Here is a 23101-nt window from a genome sequence, read left to right as displayed (position 1 = left end):
CATCAAAAAAAGGTTAAACCCATTTATTAAAGGTGCCTCAACACACAGAGACAATACTTGTAGAATTTTTTTTTTTTTTTTAAATAACTGTACTGCTTTTAACTTCATACCATCAGCTCATTACTTGCCTTTCAGCCACAGGAAATTTGTTGACCCACAATGATGGGTTGATTTACTTCAGACATGTGTGGCTTATGAGGGGTACCATAGTGTATTTTATATGACGTAAACTTTGTTTTTCCTCAGTCCCTCACCATTCCTCAAGCTCATCCTCTAATGATCACCACACACATAATAAAATAAAATTCAGATCAGGTCAGTAAGGTATTTGTTCTTCATTATCCATTTTTTTTTCATCCAAAAAAATGATGCATGTAGTGATTCACATAGCATGAAAAATGAAAATAAAGAACTTGCAACAGAATATGGAATACAATGGAAACAAGGGGCAGCAAAAGAAATCTAGTCCTGCATCTTGACATATTTGAAATTATGGCAAGTTCAAAAAATCAGTTACAGTAGGGAAGAAAATTCATTTTGGCAAAGGGCAGCTGGTAATACCTGTTTGAAAACACATTTTATTGCATCTTTTATAAAGCATAGGGAAAACCCTGAAATATTCAAAAATTATCCTCATGTATGCTCTGTGCTCAGAGGTAAGACTTAGATTTTTCAGTGTTTGAAGGAAAAATCACAACACTGAGTCAAGGTAGTAATGACTTAATTACTCTATCAGAATTTAATCAAGGGGTGCTGTACCTCTTCTGCACAATGAGTTCAAGTTTTCAAACAACACTGTTTCCTTTCTTTCTCAGCCTGAAGCAAAACTGAGAGCAAATAGAAATTTTATACTTTGAAAAGCGTGCTTAAGCTAGAGGAAAAGAAGTTTCTTCTGGCTTTTCTTACCAATTTCAGACATGTTAGTGATTGGAACCAAGAAAACATACATCATGCTGTTTCTTGAGTTTAGAGGTGATATCAAACAACAACAACAACAAAATGCCTGCATTGCCAAAAATCTATTTTGGCTTTCTAATTTTATTTAGTTGTCAAGAAACTGCGAGAACCTGGGAGCAGCCCTTTAAAAGATAACAACGTTTGACAGCGAATACTTGTCTTTCTTCAAGTTGTTTTCCTGTTGCTGTCAGCTTTCCAATCTTCTCCAAAATTAGATTGAATTAGTTTTCTTTCCTTACAGTTCCAGTTTTCTTCTGGATTGTGGTTAGCTGACAGATAGCATTGTCTATGGTGACCTGCCTTAATGAACATGACAGGAAAAGCTGACATTACAGCCAACAGTGGTATCCCATGGCCCAGCAAACTGGGCACTTAATTGGCCTCACCCCACTGTCCTGACCTCAAGTGGAAGTGAGAAGGTGGGAGCAATAATTCTGATGGTCACATAACATTTTGGGACCTCCATGGCTACAGCATCAGCCCTTCTGTTCCATGTGCCTGGCTATGGAGCCACAAGGGCCAGCTAAAAAGCCTGAAAAGGGCTCATCAATGCCCAGGACTGCACCATACTCTGCCCAGGCTGAGGAAATAAGGGGGATATTTACCACTATCCAAAAAAACCAGTATATTCAAAGGTGCCAGACTTCAGGGAAACAAGTAGTTGTGGCATTAGGGACGTTCAGAGGTGACCCTGGCAGTGTTAGATTAGTGGTTGGACTCAGTGATCTTAGTGGTGCTTTACAACATAAATGAATTTATGATTCCATGGTCTGCTAGGAAACTATAACTATAAAGACACTTTTCAGAATTACAACTGTACTTGAGGAAAAATGGAAAAAACATCCTAGTAAATAGAGATATTAAAATGTATGCATAAGGGAAACTGCAAAAGTCAAACATATAATGTGCTGGTGGTAAAGCAGCAATGTAGAAACATAAAAGCAAAATACAGCATGAAAGTTAAACAGCTTTATGAAATATTCAGTAACTAAAGGGTAAATTTGTAGAACCACACTCTTGAGCAAGCCTAAGAGTACCTTTGGTTTTGGTGGAAATGCTTCACTGCAGCAGGCGAATCTAGTTAATAACATTTGCAGGACAACTTAAATTACTTCAGATCACTGGAAATAGCTGTCAAGCTCATTGATAACCTTTGCTCATAATCAGCCTTTTAGAATGACAGTAAAAATCCAAACCATGAGGTAAGTGTCCACAAAAGGGCACTTGATTCAAACTGTGACTGTGACTCTCTTGCAGTCTTAACAAGCACGAAATGTGCCCCCTACATTTTAGAAGGAAACATAAGAAAATATTCACAGTTTCAGAAATGAGAGGACAAAAGCACCCTCTTCTATGCATTTTTTGTAAAATAAAAGGGTAAAACCATTCAATACAATTCTGTCTAATTATAATGAAAACTTTATTACATTATATCAAAGATATTAGTGTTAATTTATCCTAAGATAAAGGGAGGTAGTGTGACTGGATAAAGCTCCCTGGGGTTTTTCAGTGGTTTGTTTTTTTAATATGCTAGACAAGATAAGGAGTAACTCATAAAATGCAAAGCTTTGAAGTACCTTTTTCAGTTTTGTAAAAAGAAGCATATTATTTTCTGTGAAAAACCCCAAGTACATTAATATTATTCAATCTTATATTGTAAAGGGAGTCTCCATCATGCAGAATTTCAGCCATGACTCTTGGTTCTGCTTAGCCTTTTATTTTGAAGCTTCTTGTTTCTTATTAAAGAAAATGTAAATTGCTCTGAAAGTGTTCTCTGTGAACAGGAACAGGCAAATCTCCCAAGGAACACCCTACATCCCTCAGGATGTGACCAATTGTTTGTCTCTTGAAATTAAAAAATACTACAAAACCTCAACTTTTTAGAAAATGACAAGCTCTACTTCAGAAACATAAATAACCAAATAGTTGGTGTTTATTTACTATGGAGGAAAATAAATCCTTTCCTGTTATTCTTTTTTCTTTTCTTTTTTTTTTTTTTTTAATATATTTTCTCCTTACCCCAAAGGATCTGTGGCATTTCTAGACACATTGTGTGCAGTGCCCTGAGGGTACTTCTATTTGTATTATTATAGGTGGCTTTGAGAGTACAAAGAGAAGCTGAGCAGTTCTATCCTGGGTGAGCTGCGAATGAGCTGCCCTGTAATACAAACGGAGGCACCCTGAGGGCACCACTGAATTTCTGTGTGTGCCTATGTATCCCTCTGTGTGCAGCCTTTAAAACACAAGCAGGACAGAAATCTTTCAGATGAACTGATCTCTAAAGGTTGAAGCCTTGAAAGAGTTTTTTCTCCTTTTTTTTTTTCTTTTTTTTTTAACATGCCTTGGCTTGCTTTCAGAATTATCAGTTTCTCTGATAACAAAACTACCTTTGTTTCTTAATATATTCAAGGCCTTATGGTTTGAAAATTTTTCCTACAGTGACTGATTGTCAAACTTGTCATAAAATGCAACCTTAAGAATAGTGATTACATTTAAATGAATTAGAGAATAGCTCTTGCATTAAAATTCAAAAGGGTCTCTAAAATACTTGCATTGAAAGCAAGAATTTATATTTTATATTAACTATTTAATTCTCTTTCAAGGGTAAGAACCAACATTTACATTGGGATTTTTTGATAATAAAAATTTAGACTCAACTTTTCCCATATGACCAGCTTTCTGCCCTTATTACATGTATTCGATAAATAGCATTTGATATTTATTTATTTAAATAGAAAATAACAAAGTATTAATACCTTTACAGAAAACAAAAGCTATATTTTTTTTAAAGGAAGACCTATTTACAACTTACATTACCAGACTGTTTAAAAAATCCAATCAAAATATTAAAGTGGCATTTATGTACTGCAAAATATCAGGGCCAAAAACAAACAAACAAAAAAGGAATTCTATCTTGCAAATGTCTGCACTAATCAGAGTCTGACTCATAAAAAAATTCAATACCAATGCAAGAAATGATCCCCTGCTTTGGAACCCAGAAAGGGTTCACCCGTCACGGATCTAGTTCATGAACATGGACTTCCATTTTATTTCAAGCCTAAGTAGATGCATTTAATCTGAAGACAAACTATCAATCTGATCCTTTTCTTTGCTGTTATGTCTACCCAGAGAGCTGTAGAGCTCTTGCACTGCCTTACTGGGGAGCTGTACACAGCCACATCCCTACCCAGTAAGAGTTTGCACGCCTCAGATATTTATGACCTTGTTTCCTTAAACAACCAAGGCAAGTTCCTTTCCAAGGAGCCTTTTCTCCTTATGCACAGAGGGCCTAGTAATGAATGCATCCCCTGTGAACAGAAACACACAGAGCACACTGGGCCCTCAGGCTGAAAAAGGCCATGGAAGATGGAGCTGTTATCCACAGTGGCTAATAGAGGCATGCTGATTATAAGGTACCTCAAAGTGTCTAACTGTCACTTAAGAACGAAGCAATTTTAGGACTGTGCAAGAAACCTTCTTTTTAGGCTTATTTTCATCATACAGCACAAGTGTTAGAGAAAAAATCTGGGTAAAAAACTTTATGCCAAGCATGGGAAGAAGCAGCATGAATGTGGATTCTTAGAAAATAACTGACTGCTCCTATAACAATACTGACGAGTTCCTAGGACACCAGAATAATGACAACAAATTTAAAAATTCCATTCTTTGCTTTGTAGTTTTATATCAATGAATTAACAAAGAAAATTTGGTCAATAATCTCTGATTTTAGCATTCATTCAAGATAGTACCATTTGCATTCCTATAACATGCAGAGGTTAGAAATAAAACAGGCATTACTTTTCCTTTCATTTTTCTGATTCTTTGTTAAGTGCTGCATTTTTTTCAATTATCACAGAGTTTGACACTGATTATAGATCCATGAATAAGGACGGACTTCAGTGGCATTGGATAATCACTGCGCAATACAGCTTACAGTCAGCTTGGACAGACAGACCTGCTTAATTTTTTTTTTTGTCCTCATTAGAAAGGCTTCCTAAAAGGTTATGAAAATTTATTCACAAACCCTAACTGTTAGAACTTTTTTTTTTGTTTGTTTCTTTGACTGCTTTTTATGGTCAGCTGATGAAGAAAATGAGTCTTTACTGCATTTTTCTTTTAAGACAAAAGATCAGCTACTTTTAATTCCAGAATAGTATGGAATAATAACTATTCGTTTCATCTGACAGAAAATACATTCAAACCTAACATTCAGCATATTTTCAAGACATTTTTTTTTCAAAACAGCCTGAAACTTTAATTCTTTTTAATGCTTCTTTTCTTTTTAAATATATAGACAAAGGTTTTGCTCATCTGGCTTGAAATACATTCTATGCAGAGTGTTCATTTATATCTCCCCTAAAATTTAAACTAAGCTTCTCCCTCTCCCCTTAAGGAATGTAATTACTATCCTTCATTTCTTGTAGTTTCCATGATGTGCCTGTCTTCCAAATAGAGAATAATGCTTTATCTGTGCCCCGAGGAATTTATATTAGAAGATAAACTATATTATTGTCTGTAAAATGAATTATTTTAAATAAAAAGGGATGCTAGGATGCAATTACTGTGTTCAAGAGGACACATTTAGTTCTGTTTAAATTGATGTTGAAAAATGCTGCATGCTTAATGGCACAATCCAGATAATAATATGTTATAACAGGAACTATATTCATAAAGTCAAATGTAATTTACATACAGATAAAATATCTAGTTTAGCTATAGTCTATTTGTTAAAACAGAAAGTATAGATTGCTATTTGCTTCCAATGTGACACAAGTGTGGATAAAGACTTAAACTTTTCCTTGATACTCACCAATCACATGATAAAAATCTGTGGGTTCTTTTTGTGCATCCTAAAACTCAAAGGTGCCATAGATTTTTCAAAATGACAATATGATCACACAAGATTTAAAGGGGAAAAGAAGAAAGACAAAAATAGAAACCAAAGACCCATACCCCTAAACAACCGAACCAACCAGAGAACCCCAAAAACTAAAAAAGCACCACCAACACCAAAAAAACCAAAACAAAACCCAAAACCAATGAACTAACCAAAAACCCCTCAGCAAAATACCAAAATAAAAGAAAAAGGAAAACAAAACAACATCCCCCCCAAAAAAAACAAAGACCGGAAATACCCAAACCCAACCAAACTAAAAGAAAAACCAACAAAAATCCACAAAAAACTCACAAAAATCCAAACCCAACCAAACTCCTAAACGTGCCATCAGGGTAATATTACGATGTTCTTAAAACCTTGACTGTTATAATTTAAGTACAGAACTGCAATAACTACGTACAATTTCTGCATTACCATCATAAAGAAAAATAGTAGGAAATTAATATATTGGCATAAACCCACACAGAGCTGTGCAATCTTTTTAATAAGATACATACTTTAGTTATTTGAGCTTGCTCTCTTTTTTCATAACATATATATTTTACACATCTATTTAGTGGTCCTGTCTGCTTTTATTTATTTGATTAAGCAATATATTCTTCTATTTTCCTCCAAACCCTATACCTTTCTTTTTTACATAGAGATTAGGAAATATGGATCTCCATGTTCAGGTAAAAACATGCTTTTTAAATAGGAGGGTTGGAAATACAAGGAAAACACAAGGAAAAAAGGATGAAAAAAGCTAAAAATCATCTAGGAGATGGTTGAAGAGTTCTTCACAAGCAGGTGTTATGAACATCCTGTTGCACAAAGCAGATATTGTCTGCATCTGATTCTGTCCAGAGGTAGATGAATGGACTGGGTGATTGCTGGAAGCCACTCATAGCTACTTCTTGCCACATCAATTTACATTTCAGAATAGATTCTACCTTCTTAATTAGAATAAAATATGGCTTCAAATGAATGAATATGGCAACAAGGTATTACACATAAGACTAAATCAAAGTTAAAAGACAGTCTTTTATAATAACAATGTGCATACCTACAGCAGTATGAAACCTCTGCTTTAAAATTTTGTTTTTGTTTTTTTTAACCTGCCTTATGTGTCACAGTCTGACATCCTTGATTACTCATGCAAAACCTAGATTTAAAATTCTTCATTTTCAAGAAGCATTGATGCACTGGTTTTCCTCATACACTAGAAAAACATTAAATTAATTGACCTGTACAGGTTTCATTTGAGTGGACCTATGACAGCTACAACTGCAGTACAGTTTCAGGCCTGAAAACACATCTGTATAATTTAAAATGTTGTAATCTAAGAAGCATCAGCATATTTTTTTGTTCACTTACTTTCAGATTCTGATTAACCATTTAACTCTTTCTTCCACAGCTAACTCATTTGAACCAGAATTAGCAGAAAAATCTTCAGAAAAAAAAAAATTGCAGATTTACTTTACACCTGAACTGTTGAATTCTTTTTTATTAGAATGAATGATGCTTTAAATTGAGGATGTATTTTCTATTATGCATAAAACAATATCACATTTCAATACAATTCTGTGTACATGACTTTTACATGACTTCATATTCCAAAGTTATAGTAGGGGCAAACTTCTTCCAGAAACTGGTTCTGATGCTGGAAGGATGGGAAAAAAAATGACAGCATTAAGAACAGCTGAATCAAATTTCTGCTCCTCCTGTTATAGAAGTAAAAAATCTGTTTTGGCCCTTCATATATAGAGTGACAAAAATTCAGTTTTGCTTACACTGGAATGCCTTTAGTTGTCTCTGAGACAAGATAAAATATGTAAAAATAGAAAAAAGAAGAAAAAAAATAAACACGTAAAAGACAGTAAGTACTGAATTCTGAAGCAGAATGTCAAATTGTTTCCTCACACTAGCTGAGGCAAGATATTTGCCAAGCTCCAAGGCATGTGTTATGTGACACACAACTCCTTAGATCACAGCAAAAGCTTATTCAGGCTTCTATTTGACCTATTTGACCGGTGCAGGGTTTAAATGCAGCTGAAATAAAATTGCAGTCAGCCATTTAATCTATATTCCAATTTAATCCAGCTTCCCAGTTTCAGAGTCAGTGGTGCTTATGATCTTATCAGAACTGTGAAGTCATACAAGTAGACTGACTCCCATTTCTTTAGAAAAAGATTAGTTAACAATAAACAACAGTCTTTCCAAATCTGAAGGTAAAGCATAAATGTAATCTATATATTAATGTATATTATACATAAAATGTGTACATATTTCCATGGAAAGTATTGGTTCTTCACATTCATTTTTCAGCATAAAGATTAATATATATTCCCTTCAAAGGTTTAGCAGGATCTAATGTCTTTTGACCAGAGAAGAGTTCAATACTCCTCTACTTTAAAAAAATAAAGGATTTTATAGACAGTCACAGTAAGGTCACTTGACACACTTCAAAACACTAACTCAGTTAAGAGAACAATTTAAACTTAGAGATCTCTGTTTTATTTCTGATTAATTAGTTATCTTTCAGAATTTGATAAGGAATTTCTTAATATTGTTGGACAATAATTTATTTTAGCTATTCTGGACAATCACAGCTACCCAGTCTTCAAGAAGGGATTAACTCCCAGGATTCTCTGTAAGAATGACTTAATTAAAAAGGCTTAAGAGAAGAAATTATTTAATACAGGAAACGAGAACTCTTTGACCCTTAGAGGTTGACTGAAAGTTATCACTTTCTTGAAAATGAGTGATCAATAAAAACTCAAAAGAGGAATTATCTTTAAAGGTGGTTAAGGAGCTGCTGCTGCTAGAAAATAAGGAAAATATCTTGTGTTTTATGAGCTTCAGGTTTCACTCAAAGCATTCACAAAAGTGCTGAGGCACTGTGCACATCAGCTGCTCTACACTGAGCCTACACAATTTCTTCAGTCTTCAGAGGGCTACAGGGAATTAAATGCAAGATCTCCTAAAATTATACATGTTTTCTTTCCACCATATAGCTTGTCACACTTCCTTATGGCAGATGTAGCTGCGCATATTCTCCTTCATTCCTACAAACGTCCATCAATACCTGTATCATCTGATGGGATTCACTTTATCTCAGATACCAGCATGGAAATCAGAGCCAGCATGGGATTTTTGCTCCAGCACTGCTACAGTTCTACAACACAGTGTTAAGGCTTGGGTGTCAGGAAGTCAGAGAATTTATATCAAAACCAAAGGAAACCCTGTCTCTTTAAGAAACCATTCAGAACATATGAAATTATCTAGAATATATGGAAAACTAATGGCAGCCAGTAGTTCAGTAGTTCCAGTAGTTCCAGTAATTCATGCAACTAAACCATCCAACTTTTCTGCTCTTGTTAAAGTAAGTTTACAAAAACTGTCAGCTGGTAAAAGCATTGAATGAGGCAGAAACAATGAGTGAGAAGGAGCACTATGGGATTAAATTAAACTGATTCAAACAGGATAAAGTAAATGGTTAAAAAATGTCTGGAAATAATGAAACCAGTATTGAAGACAGCCTGACAGTAGGAAGTTACCAGGAAAAACCATGTTAATTAACTGTAATGACACTAATTTAATGGATATAGCCCAAGCAGAGTAAGGGAAATAAATCGACAAACAGACAGACATACAAATCAACACAAATCAACTACCTCAATGACAACTACAACTTCAATGTCAGCCCAATGACAATACAGAAAAACTTCTTGTTATAAAGCCTTTAGTGAAAACCATGCATATATGAGTTGGGAGAAACATTAGCTCAACCTGTATTTAATTTTATTACAGAAGTATCACTGCCTTCCTTGTACATCTGATTGGGGAAAAACTTAACTCCAAATGAGTTGGGCAAATCAACCTCAGGCAAAAATTATGCCCAACTTCCTTGCTAGAAATAGACTCTGATTCTCTGAGTCTCACAGAGATATTTGCACAGCAAGCACAGTCTTGAACATTCAGACCTTTGAGAACAGCTTATAATCATGTGGAGATCAGCTGCCACTGCTTGTCACCTGTATTTCTGAAAAATGTCATATATGCAGTCTGTTGATGTACTGTAAATTGCTTTCAAGGAATTAGTCTCCTGCAGGTTGAAGCAAATGATTCCAAACTCTTTTGTAGCAAGCTGACTTGACATTACAACAGTCAATTTTTTGAACTATTTGCTTCCACAAATGTATCATGTTTGTGTGTGTCCAAGCACAGAAGAAGCAGTGTCCACACCACACCTGCAGTGCTTCCTAAATCAAAAAACCTGGAAATATGATTGCAAATGCACCAATTTAGTTTATTCCCAGTTTTATTTTCAAGCTAGGCATGATCTTAAAGGGGTAGAAAAATATTTTATACCACTCTAAATCCAGATTTAATTAAAAAAAAAAAAAAAAAAAGAGAGAGAGAGAGGGAATCTGGTCCACTCTGTCCAGAGATCTTTATATCCATCTTTCCCAAGGTTTCTCCAATACTGGAGTGGTTGCTGGTAACCCCAGGGGCTGGGAGGGCTAAGTGAATAAGTGTCATTGTCCCCAGAGAATAATAACTTCTTCAGACTTGGTTGTAGGTCAGTAGATAGAAATTTTAGGTTTCATTAACATTTGCAAGTGTTACTTACTCTGTTGCTGCTATGGATCCTGAATTTATAGTTCAACAATTGCCAGTTGACTACTAGCCATTAATAAATTCAGAAAATACTTTGAATCCTGATTTTGGTTTAACTATTTGAAAACAAGTGTTTTTTCTTATACCGCACTGCCTGTTCCAAGGTCCTGGTTCAACTAGAACTCTTTGTCTAACTACTTTGGGCTGGTTTCTCAGGGTAGAACTTACAGAAATATTTGGCTGGCTTAATGCAACATATGCAACACAGTCAAATTTTGAATTTAATTTCACAACAGAATAATCATGCTATAGAAACAATTTTTTCATCCAAACCTGCAGACAGCATCAAGTTCTCTTGAATGAACATAATTTCATCACATTTCAGATGCAGATACAACCTCAAATATTACAACTCTGCCAGTTTAATCTTCATTCTATTTTGTTTTCCTGCTTGTAACCTTCAAACAATATTTCTAGTTTTCATTAAAAATACATTCACTTGTATGATATGTATTTTCAAAGCTCTTGCTTTGGAAAAAAGCCTCTACCTCCCATCATTTAACATTAAAATAAAAGGCTGTACAATAAAAACTCATCATATATTGGTGAAGTAGGACTTATTTTACCTCTCATGCTTTATATAAGTTAAAGAATTGAAAGTCGCCCATATACCTTTTTACTCACAGACCAAAACTCACTATTACAAAACTCAAAGTACTTGACAGCAGAACATTATGGTTGCCAGAAATGTGACAAACTGTAAAAGTCTGAAGCAGCTCCACATGTTTCTTCACAGTCATGGATGGCATCTTGTCACCTTGTAACACAGGAGCCACTGCTACTACAATGGTATTTCAATACAGACTTTTCCTAGGAAAGGATTTAAGCTTGTCCTTTTTTCACTTTCATCCATCTTTTGTTATTTCTTAGAAAATTTCCTAAATTCTTAGAATGGTCATAACATATTTTAGGATTTGGTTTTGTACTAGGGGTAGATAAAAAAGGAATAATTCCAAACAATCCTAAATGAAGACAAAATTATTGTTCTTACCAAAACCAGTGAAAACTAAGTCATGTAGGGACAAACAATATCAGGTATTTAATTTAGAGGAACTTGTTACTAGTGGTGGAAGTCCTGAGCTAGATTTGTAGCATGACACAGACTGGATAGGAAAGTCCCCTTGTGAAACAAATGAGATCAAGCTTCTTCCATCCCATTTCAGTTTCTTCATTGTCTGGTCAATTAGGTAGAATGTCTGTAGGACAAATCCCACACTTCTAACATGACCACTAATTTAAACATATCTTTCTTTGAGAGTTGTTGTATGTCTAAAAAAAGATTGAGCTTGCAGGCTTCTTACTCCAAAGAAGGAAAGAAACTTCTCTAACTTCTCTAAGTTTGTCATTTCAATTTGCCCAAAAATACTGTCACATCACCTTGGTAAAACTAGATTTTCATTCACATAACCATCCACATGGTTTGCCAATTTCTGCAATACTTGTATTTAAAGTGGTTTAAATTTTATTTAAAGTGATTTACATTTATGACTATGACATATAGGGCTGTCACAAATCAGTTCAGGAGATTTCTAACTAATTTATTTTAGGAGAAGTTAGCAAAATTAATTTGGCATATGATCCATTCCATTGACAGGAAAATGTGACCTTTTCTGCCTAAAGAGCTACACCTGAAGAGGATTTCTGCTCAAAGCCTAAAATAATTTTGTATCTTTTATCACTGGGATATTTAGATTTTACAAATAAAGGCACTCATAGTTCCACTAGGTATCTAATTGAAACACAGTAACATTTGGAACAACATGAAATACTGTTAATCAGCTCTTATTTAATTTAATTTAAGGCTTTAGAGCTTTTTTAAAAAAAAAATCCATCTCATCAAGCAAAAAAACCAAAAAAACACATCACCGAAAAAAACCTCTCTTTTCTCACCACCAAAAATATAGCTATATTTTACATTTAAAAAATTGAACATAAGAAGAAGAACAGATTTCTTTTTTAAAATTTATTTTAAAGGAAGAATAAGAGAGATAGAAGCACCTGGAATCAGAAATTTTCTATAATCATCATTCTTCTGTATAGTAATAAGTGTTTGCTTCAAGCAGCTTGTAGAGATTTATTGTTTGTTTCTCTTGGAAAGCTAACATTTCCAGAGAATTACATTCTGGATTGGACTAACAGAGAACAGGCAGTGTGAAGAAAATTATTAATTGAAAAGGTTATTCCTAGAAGGACTGAGAATGCACACACAATCCCTCTGCCAGCTTTTTTTTTTTTTTTTTTTTTAATGCAGCAAAGAAAGACTAGGTTCAACTATTTAGTGACTTCTCCTAAAACTGATCAAACAAAGTTTTTTGGGGAAGAAGAGACTTAAATGTTCCTTACATACTCCAAACTGAAATTTTTTTCTCACAGAACTAACAAGTTTAGAATGGAAACAAAGGGGAAAAAAAAAGTTGGAAAAGAATCACCAAATCATCAGTGTGCATACAGCCTATGTCAGCAGCAGCTTGTGAAGTGATTCTTTGTCTCTAATTAAATGATTTTTTCCAGGCATATTTCTTTCACATGTTGATTTGTCCTCCTTATACATCACCCAAGGTCTCCAGATAGACCTCCACTACCAATTCATTGACCCATCCCTGCTCACCCTTAACACACTGCCTCTCTCTTCTAGTTCTAAGGCACCTTAGATATTGATTTCATTCAGATGGAATGATTTTGGATCCATGTAAATGCCAGAGACGTAACAATTAGTAGGAGGAGAGGAAGAAAGTCCTCAGCTTTCTGCTGACTGCAAACTCATGAGCCACAAACTTCTCCTAAATCAAGACCAGTTGTGTCTTGAAAACCACCAGTGGCTCCACCACAGCCCTGAGGAGGCTGAAGAGGCATGGCAGTCTTTGTGCTCTTTACCTGCATTACTCAGGGGAATACAACAGAGATTGCAGCCCTAATTAAATCCTTATTCAGAATAGATTCAGAATATATAACTGTTGTCCAAAGAGGCACGCAGTAAAAATGATGTTTTTTCACACGAGGAATTAAGTCTTACATCAAGCAAAGCAAATTAGACCAAGAATCCATTGTGCTTCTTATTCTAATTTGTCATTAGATGTAGACAAACAGTTCCTTTTCCTCTAGAGATAACTACACAGAGAGGTTATAATATGTAATATTAAGCTTAATCAGATCAGCTGACTGCAAATAACCAGCAGTCATCCAGAAAATTAACATCTGTCTATTACTTCAAAAAGTAAAATTGGGTCAGGTATTTTCTAACTATATGAATGCAGATGATTCACTTTACCTGCTTTACCTCAGTCTTCTATGCCATGAAAACTAAGAAAAAGACAATTTACTTCCTCTGTAAAGAACCAGAATACCTGAACTGTTAAGGTTCCTCCTTGAGTGGTATGTAGTTTCAGTGACTTTAATATCTTTAGTGTTCTGTTACAGAAGAGAAAGTCTTAGTATACATTTCTTGGGGGAAAAAAAAACGTTTTAAAAAATTAAAGTAAAATCATTTGATGCCTGCAATCAAACAAATGGTAAAAAAAAAAAAAAAACCAAAAAAAAAAAAAAAAAAAAACCCTGAGATATGGAATTTTGTTTAAATCCTTGGATCTATTTGGACATGCAGGGAGATGCATGTCCTTCAATCAACAACACATTATCAGTTCATGTTTTGAGGGGGGAAGTGGGAGGGAACCTTACTTTTTTAAAATACATCATGGCCTTAAAAATGAAATTAACCAACTAATCAAAGAAATAAACCACAAAACTTCCACAAACATACAAAACAACCAACCAGGAATACTTAAGAATCTTTCGCCTATTAACTTAACTTTCTTCCCTTTGGGAAAATCAAGATTTCTGTCATCCTTTCTAAATACAAATAGGTATTATCTCAATGGGACCATATGTGGGCCTTCTGCATATAATTATTGAAATTTACTGATATAGTTTGGGTATTTCTTCAAATAAAAAAAACCGTTTATTTATATTTTCAGTGGAAAAAAAGCCACATTAAAATATATCCAGAAAAACTTATTTGTCATGCCTTCTCTGAAATTTTGGAAATAGTATGCTCTTCACTGTAAAATGAATTAACCATAGATAATAAACTCCTCTGGTTGCACTTTAATATTCTTTTCATTAGGCAAAAGGGAGAGAAAGGAAAATAGCAAAGCACCTTTCAGCAAGATTGCAGCAGAATGTCTGCCAGAGAAACGAACTCCAGCAGCAATTGTCTTCAAGATGGTGAGATCCCAGCTGTTCACCCATTTGGATCAAACTGATGAGCACATAGAAAATTGTGCAACAGAGCTGCCAAACATTTCTCACCGCTCCAAGCAGAGCCAACAGAGCTGTTAAAACCATAAGGTGATGCTCAAAATGAGCTCGTTCCCAATGTGCTTCTCTCTCCTCAGTGTGTGTGTGAGAGAGTATATATTTCAGCACTGAGAGACTTTGGGACGCACTGAAACAGAGATAAAGAAAAACTAATTAAGCTCTCTGTGTGCTTGCAAGCATTGCTAGTCATTGTAAACAGCAAAATATCTTCCTCACCAGCCACATTTCAAAAAATCCCAGAGGGCTACTGCTATCGCCCAGGTAGAAGAAAAGAAGTGAGACTGGAAGTGTGACCAGCTGCATTCCCTATTTGCAGTGGAGAGATGGGATGCAAGGAATAAGGAGATGAAGGGAAACATTGCATTTGATTTCACAGAAGAAGGACTTTTAGAACAAACTGTTAAGAAGAGTTTACTTAGTGCTGCAGCCACAAGTGATGCTAATAGACATAATTTTCTATAACCTTCATGTGATCTTCTCTAATTTTCTGCCCTTTAGTGTTACTTAAAACACTTATTTAAACATCTCGTAATTTCTGGATTTCTGATTGTATGCATTTCCCTCAATAGGGAAAAGCTATAATTTTACTCGACTGTAGGCATCATCTTTTCATTATTTCCTAACCTCTGAACTCTTGCCTTTATGTAGATTTCAGAGGCCATCTGTGCAGCTGGTTAGAGTGGTAATGAGTGGAGAAAATCACCTCCAGACCATAGCTGAAACTCATCATTTAACTCAGACAAGGCCTTATGTCTTTTGTCCTTTCCTTATTTCCTTTGCTTCAAATTCTTTTGTGCTTCTACTTTTCTAACACTGGAAAAGTTTAGGCGAATGAGTTTTCAGGTTTTTTTATTTTAAATTGTACTTGAATGATAGGTGTGTTCTGCTTATGTGCCAGAGAAAACTGGCAATTATTTTACACTGCTTATAAGGGAGACAAAACAAATCACTTAGACCTTTGCCAGAGAAAGCCAGACAATCCAGGCCATTTTAAAGGAATTTTGGATGTTACAAAAATGTATGTGAAGCTGTATCTATCTTACAGCATTTCATGTAAAAGAGATACAGACATGTATATGTGGGTGCATGGAGATTCCAAAACTGAAAAGAAAGCCCCATGGAAAATTCTCTAAGAATTGATAATATGCTTGGCAATAGAAGAGAAGATAGGGGCGTTAGGACAGTTAGCCAACTTGTGCTTGAAAATTGCTTCAGCAGCACTTTGCAACTAGTGGAAGGTAGTGATTGCCTTTAAATCACTTGTTTGAGTTTTGTTTCTCTCCCTTTCTTTAAAATTTTCTTTTTCATTAAAATTTATTATTATATTATTTTATTGCAATTATTAAGCTGCCCTTATCTCAACACAAAATTTTTCTTAATTTTATCCTTCCTATCCTATTCTCCCACCAGGGATGAGTGAGCAAATGACTGTGTGGGGCTTAGTTGCCAGTTGGGGTTAAACCATATCAGCAAAAAACAGCTACAACAGTTTCTAAATTAAATAAAAAATGGATGGAAGGACAGAAGCATTTGATAGGTGTACGTGAGATGACAAACTGCTCAAAATACAAAATGAGTAGTTGCTAATGAAGGGAAAGAAATGACAAACTAGACTATTTGAGGAAAAAAATACTGCTCTGACAAACATATAGACTTAAGAAAAATATTTATTTTAGTGAAGACTAGAGCATTACTTGCTAAAAACCTTACTGAGTGGCTGTTGAGATGTAGGAGTGGGGAATGCTTGAAAACAGATTAGAGCAAATCCTACTTCCATTGCTGGAACTGCCACTATTGGCAGTGAGGTTGCGTGGCCACATTCTCAGCAACTGAAATAAACTGCCCTTAAGGTTTCAGATTTTTTATTTTTTTCACTTGTTTGTTTTAATCTAAACAGTGCTATCTCTTGATTCTATGTTACAAAGAAACAGAAATAGTTGTTGTCTCACCATATTTTTCAGCACCAATGCAAATTTCCCATATATTGTGAAAATTAAAGAGAGGAAATTTTCTCTAATTTCAGATAAAAAAGTTAATCATTCTTTTCCAATATGATTATTGGTATGGAAGAACAACATAGAAACAAAAGATAAAACAGGGAAATGTGCAATTAAGATATCACAATTCAAAGAATATGTAATATACATGAAAAAGCTTACCATGAAAATTTTCTAGCCTAACATAAAAAAATGAAATTTATCACACCTGAAAAACTGGCTAATTGAAACATGTGATAGTTATGGCTGCTGCATTCATTCTTTCAATATTTAATCATTTCCCCTCTAGTCATCTGATTTCTTTTCCTCAAAATAAATATTTCCAAAATTTCTGTTAAGAAGGTTTCTTATCATCTTCCATTGTCATAATGTTTTTCCCTTTTGGTATCCTGTATATCTTAGGCTGCAATACAATTCAATCTTTTCTATAATCCAGTGCCTCACCATCAGATTTAATTCACCTGAAAGGAAACTGTCTTTGCACTAAGATCATAATCCTATTTGACTTCTACGATGCATTTCAGCTGGTGTTTTATTTGCATAGAAAGGAAATCTCTTTTTATGATCAAGGAGCCTTCCTCTCTCTCCTTCCTATATAGCAGCTGGTATCCAGTAATTTATATGCATAAATATATGGATATTTTGCAAAGCAACCTCCCACAGTTATATGAGAAATGCTGTCACCACAATATTATGGAGAATAACCTGAGATCTGAACTTCTTTTTCTCATTGTTCTGAGGAGAAATCATGTATTTATTCTGTTTTCTATGCCCCAGTAAAAGAACAGATTATTTAATTTACCAATATTTCTACTCGTCTGATTGTATCATGTACATATTATTTAGAAAGATAAATTATATGATCCCAGACAATTTTGCTATTTAGCTTGCTTTATTTTGTATTTCTCTTCCAATTTTTAGTACCGATAGCATACTAAACTCAGCTGTCCTCAAAGCACAAAAACATTAAAGAACAAGAGGCGAACTTCATTTTACATCCATAAAATAGCAAAATATAAGGGAACAGTGGCAATACTCCTTGAAGCAGACTCAAATGAAATTTCCTTGCAGAGTGGATTGACCCTGTATTTCAATTTTTCATCACTACTGCACAATTTTGAGGAAAATAACTCCTCAGACTCCACAAAAGTGCTCTACAGAGGACATTCTGAGAATCATCAACTCAGATTACTGGCAAATGACAAATCCGTGCAATATGAGTGTTCTATTTCCTTAGAAGTTTCTCCTTCTCTTAATTCTTTTAATTTATGTTTTTACCCTAATCCTCCCTTTTTTTTTTTTTTTTTTTTTTTTTTTTTTTTTTTTTTTTTACATATATAGTGCAGAATATTCTTACTTTCAATTCTAGGTATCCATTTCCAAATAGATCTGAGTAAAAGCATGCCAGAAATTTTCAAACACATAAAGCTTTTTATATATGGCAGAACTATAATCAAGAAATTCAGTTTTGTAATTTTTTGTGTTTTTTAAAGTAGAGCAAATCTGAAGACCTCACCATCATGTTGGTATGTAGGACAACAGCATAAGGAGTGATAGACACAGGAAAACAGAGCATAACCTTTTAAATAATAAAAAAGCATTTGTAATGTGGTGTCAGCAAATTGAAATAAGAAAGAAAATTAATTAAAAGAGCCTAATCAAAATCATGTCAATGAATTTGGAAACATCAGAGCAGAATTTTTTCCAGTCCCCTGACTCCTACAAGGAAAAGGGAAAGAAAAGAAAGAAAAGAAATTCCAGCTTCTGGAAATGTTCAACTCTCGTCATGCATCTCAAAGCCCTGGCCAAGCACACAATCAAACTGCAGTCCTATTGGTCACATAGTGAGAATTTCTCCTGACTTCTAAAATATTTCCTCTCCTATGAAATTTTCATAATGGTAAGAGGAAGACAGAATGAAGATCTTGTTTCTGTGTCTTGAGCCCCATTCCCCCTCAAAAAACTCAAACCAAACGAAACCAAGAAAAACAAACACCTCCTCCTGAAAAAAAAAAAAAAAAAGAACAAATAACAAAAATATTAAACAGTCACAGAGTCAGGGAATGTACCTTTCCTAATCCCATAGTCTAAAGACGTAGTGATGGAATAATTTCAGCAAATGAATGGGGCAGTTTTGATGCTAATTAATGCAATTCAAGGTCCATGTTCATATCCCTCTAGAAGTGCTGACATTAAATGAGTAACCAATCCTGAATCTCTAACCTTCTTATATTTCTCTTTGGATATGTATGTATTACATTTAAAAGTCCAAAAAGGTGCTATTATCTTATTAGGTTTTGCAAATTTGATAGAAAAAAAATGCACAAAATAATCTTCAATATTAAAAACCATAAAATATCAATTATGGCTTCATCCTGCTTCTCTTGCAAGTACTACTTCTCAAGGTCCATATTCCTGAGGACAGTTAAGCTGTAGTAGCTGCACAGTGAGATAGACTGGAATAATAGGAGATGTCATGGAACCAGTTGTTTGGAACACAGAGTTATGAAATTACATCTTTTCTTTGTTATTTTAGTTCTCCCACTTCCATTATATTTATTTTCTACCTTTTTTTTTTTTCAGACAAGACTACAACATCAATCTGTTTCAAAATCTTTTGGTCAGCAATCGAATCCAAATCTAACTTAAAACCAAGACTATACAGACCTAAATTATACTGATCACCTCAAAGTTAAAAGAAGTATTTTCTCATCTTCAAATCTATTGTCCTAATGTTACAATAACAGAAACTGCAAATGACAAAAAAGATGGTAGTTAAGAATGCAGGAAATGGGTTGCTTTTTTTTTAACATAAAAATCACAACAAGAAGTGCTCTCCTGAAAAATAAAAATGTGGAAGATGGAAGTGTAAGAGCAGATAATCATAGAACAAAAGGCACAGATAACATAAGGGATGATATTTGCTTACAGGAAATATATTTCACAGAGACCAAAATAGCTAGAAGTATCTACACTGGTGTCATACCACTTTTAAGCTTATTCCAAAAGGGTCTTGGAAGAAAAGAAAAAAAAAAAAAAAAAGAAAAAGGAAAAGAAAAAAAAAAGAAAAAGGAAAAAAAAAAGGAAAAAAAAAAGGCATCTAAAGAAGAGAATTCTTGAACTCTCTGTTGAGGTCAGGTTTTCTCCTTTGGTAAGAAATGTTATATTCTGAACTGTCAGTCTGGGTGGGAATAGATAAAACAGAGTACTCAGAGTAAACTAGTAGTTCAGTGTGACAATAGTTAAAGTATCCATTACCTTCTTGTGTTGCATTTTGATAGATTAAAGCTTAAAAAAAAATATCAGAAACTAGATGTCTTCATGTGATAAAATTTGGTAATAGAAGAGTACAGGATATATATTTTATATATAAAATTTATTTTGTCCTCTTGATCAGCACAGATAAAGAATAACAGAGAGTCATAGCTTTTGTTGGAAAACACATAATTTTCAGTGACATGTAGAAATACATGGCTTCATGCTCTTAAAAAAATGCATTAGACCTTTCAAGAAGTAGTTTTGCTACAAAATATCACTCTCATACTCTTTGTAGGAAAGTACAGCCATTAATAATGCTTTGTTATTGCATATCATATGATTTACACTCTACCCTAATGGCTTAGAATCTTCTTTTTGGTGGGGTTCTTTTTTTTTTGTTTTGTTTTTTTTTTTTTTTTTTTTTTTCCCCAATATAACAAATTAGCTCTGTTTTCATGGCACAATTAGTTGCAAGTCCTTCATTTTCATTCTGCTGAAAACTGAAGGACAAATCAGTGATAAGAGAATCACAGGGTAGCACTTGGGTAGTCAGCTAAGATTGTTGTCTAGGAGCAATTTATCATGTAAATGGTGTCCTCTTTGTTTTATGGAAATCTGAAAACAGCTTTCTGCATGATTGAAGCCTTTGTCAATGAAAACCCCTTCAAAAATGTGACAAATGTTTCTTATCTCTGGGAGATGCTTAAAGGATTTAAGTGATAAAAGCTATATATGCACTTACTATTTTTATCCAAGTCATACACATCCATAGCATTCTGAGGATTTAGCAGACCTTCCAGAAATACAAGATTTTCTCTTTATTGCCTCAATTCTGTTTTAGGGGGAAATCAATCCCATATCAGAAGAATCAAAAAATATCGCTTGTTTTACCCATGCTATGTATAAATTTTAATTGCTATAACCATAAATAAACAAAACATAGAATGAAGTGATTTCTCAGAGAAATATGAAGCACGTTACAGATGATATCCAAGCATTTTTGGAACGTGAACTATATGCATATTAATTGTCACATGCCTCTTGCTGTCAAAAGCCCCTTCAGGGTCTTACTACAGCATGGATTTCCTCCTTCCCACTCTGCCAATCCACAGACATTTTCTACTGCATGTTATGGCTACATTTCAGCTCTCACAGGTGAATTAAAATATATATTCCACTGTGAATAAATGACACAATTATGAGACTTTACATTTCTTATAACACAGACTTATGGGTTTTTTTTAATGAAATTTTAAAAGTCAGTTTCACAAAGTCTCCTGAAATACACTTAGATGATTGCTCTTTTAAAGAAATGTTATTAAACCATCTGGGATAAAAAACAGGCTACCCCTAAGCTGAATATGAGCGCAACATGACGAACAGTTTCCAAGAACAGTGGCATCCAGCACAAAGCTAAACTCAGCAAATGATGCTCTGAAATTAAGAGGAATTTCCCATGTTCTACAATACTGAAGACGCAAAGTATTGATTTTAAACACAAGTCATAGTATTCTAAAACATGAGTGAATTCCATCAGCAAATGAAATATGGCTTTATGTCTCCCATTCACATTGTCTTTGCTTGAGCAATCAAAAGATTCATAAAAAGACCTATTTCTTATTTTGTGTGTATTTTCTCAAACTATGCAAAAGTATTTTCCAACTTATGAAGGAGAATAATTCTCAAAAAAAAAAAAAAAGTCTGAATTCATCCTTGTTTTACTCAAATTTTATTTTTTTTCTACCTCTTTTGTTTTCCAAGAAGATTCTGGATTAGGAGAAGGGTTGTTTGTTTTTTTTTTTTTGTTTTTTTTTTTTTTAGAATATATACTGTGTGTACATACGTGGATATCAATGCTTTCTGCCTTGGGGAGAGAAGGGACAACAATAATATATTATTTCAATTTGAACAGATGAAACTTTATATCCTTCGTGGTATAATGGGCAAAGAATTCTGCTTGTTTATATCCGTTCCTGTCATTGTTTAGTTCCTAAATCTATTTCCTTTAAACAATATAATTTTTCTTCAAAACCTTTTTTGGGGGGGAGTGGGATGTAGCAGCATTAGTCATGGAGGGGTTTTTTTTGAAAAAAAAAAAAAAAAACAAACCCCAAAAAAGTTAGAAAAGCAAGGAAAATATCCATTACTTCTTTCCTTTATCTAAGAAACAGAAGCCAAGAAAGACAGAGAGGAGCTTTTTATAGGAACACGTTGTGATAGGACAAGATGCAATGGAATCAGAGTAGGTTTTGATTAGATATTACGAATAAATTACTTCCTGTGAGGTTGGTGAGGCACTGGAACAGGTTCCCAAGAGAAGCTGCAGCTGCCTCATGCCTGGAAATGTTCAAGGCCAGGTTGGATGGGGCTTTGTACATGAGAGGAGCCAGAGCAACAAGTGAACCCATCCCCAGTGAGAAGTTATTCCTGACTGGATACATGCTTTCCTTTGCTTCCATTTCTGTTACCATACCTATAAGGAAGCACAATAGAGGTAGCACACTTTTCAATCATGTGAAATCACTTCAGTTAATTTCAAATCTCACCATCTTTAACATTTAATCATTCTCCTTCAAATAGTTTTCTAACCTTAAGCCATTTTTATTTGGTTCTGGAACACACAACTTTTGTACAGATTCATCTTGGTTACCATTTTTTGCACATTATCTCAGTGTTAGGCTTCATTTTAGAATTCATTTTTCCCTCAGCTTCCAATATATTCAAGTTTGATAAAACCTAATGAGCTCAAAGGCAGACAGATTAAAGTGCACATTTTTGACATAAGCAATCTTCTTTAATAGAAGGCACTTTTATTATCAACTTTGCATTCACTTGCTGTGCAAGAAGAGAAAGTAATTTTAATTTCAATGGATATGGAATTTAATGGTACTCTCTAAAGCTTTACCAAATCTCCATCAACCTGATAAATTTGGTCAAAAGGTTCATAGCAATGAAGTCCCAGCAGAGTGAGAAAATTTTCCTGGACTACATACTAGTCAAAAAGAACATTTTTGTATTT

This window comes from Vidua chalybeata, chromosome 4, assembly GCF_026979565.1.
Source record: "Vidua chalybeata isolate OUT-0048 chromosome 4, bVidCha1 merged haplotype, whole genome shotgun sequence".
In the NCBI taxonomy this organism is placed as follows: domain Eukaryota; kingdom Metazoa; phylum Chordata; class Aves; order Passeriformes; family Viduidae; genus Vidua; species Vidua chalybeata.
This window is presented reverse-complemented; position numbering follows the sequence as displayed.